We start from the raw sequence: 919 nt of genomic DNA on the forward strand, positions 1-919 counted from the left end.
TTCCAAGCAGAATATTTTGAGCACGCTGACATAGCTGTCATGGAATACCCGTTCTTGAAATGACTGGCTGCCCCATCACTCCATACTGTAATTTTTTCAACTGTCTCAAAGTGCTCTTCAAAATGTGTTATGATGGCTTTGTTGAAGATCTGTACTTCTGCAGATGTGTCACTGGTGCAATCTGAAATCACAGCGTAAAACTGATGCTTGACATCCTCGTTAGAATCTGGTCGATGACGTATGACTGCAGTATATATTGTCACAGCACAATGGTTGTTCCAGTGTGCTGCCATTACTTCATTCTGGTGTCTTATACAATAGTTTTCAGCAAAGTCTGTTTGCAGTATCACACTTCCTGGCCGGAGAGAGTCTTTCTGTTTCTGCAATTCCGATGCCTGTCGGTATATGTTATACAGGGTGATTCAAGAAGAATACCACAACTTTAGGAATTAAAAACTCTGCAACGACAAAAGGCAGAGCTAAGCACTATCTGTCGGCGAATTAAGGGAGCTATAAAGTTTCATTTAGTTGTGCATTTGTTCGCTTGAGGCGCTGTTGACTAGGCGTCAGCGTCAGTTGATGCTAAGATGGCGACCGCTCAACAGAAAGCTTTTTGTGTTATTGAGTACGGCAGAAGTGAATCGACGACAGTTGTTCAGCGTGCATTTCGAACGAAGTATGGTGTTAAACCTCCTGATAGGTGGTGTATTAAACGTTGGTATAAACAGTTTACAGAGAATGGGTGTTTGTGCAAAGGGAAAAGTTCTGGACGGCCGAGAACAAGTGATGAATATGTAGCACGCATCCAGCAAGCATTTGTTCGCAGCCCAGGAAAATCGACTCGCAGAGCTAGCAGAGAGCTGCAAATTCCACAATCAACTGTTTGGAGCGCCACCACATTGGCACTTATCTGTCCGTA

The sequence above is a fragment of the Schistocerca cancellata genome, chromosome 8 (genome assembly GCF_023864275.1).
Source record: "Schistocerca cancellata isolate TAMUIC-IGC-003103 chromosome 8, iqSchCanc2.1, whole genome shotgun sequence".
In the NCBI taxonomy this organism is placed as follows: Eukaryota; Metazoa; Arthropoda; class Insecta; order Orthoptera; family Acrididae; genus Schistocerca; species Schistocerca cancellata.